The sequence below is a fragment of the Penaeus monodon genome, chromosome 34, assembly GCF_015228065.2.
Source record: "Penaeus monodon isolate SGIC_2016 chromosome 34, NSTDA_Pmon_1, whole genome shotgun sequence".
NCBI classification, from domain to species: Eukaryota; Metazoa; Arthropoda; class Malacostraca; order Decapoda; family Penaeidae; genus Penaeus; species Penaeus monodon.
Window position 1 is genome coordinate 19,992,072 of NC_051419.1, and position 221 is coordinate 19,992,292.

Here is a 221-nt window from a genome sequence, read left to right on the forward strand (position 1 = left end):
CTGACTCACCGCCACAACAATAAGACTTTTTTTTTTTTAAGCGCTTGCCATGTATGAAAAATTATGCAAATAGAATCTGAAGCAAGAACGAGCGGCGAAGGACTTTGTGTTTGTTTGCCTTCACGTATATGCTGCGAGTGTATTTGTTTATGGAACTGAGGGTCTTTTGCGATCTGCCTTGCGGGTGTTGTGCGTTTGTTCGTTGTGCGTTGTTTTCGCCG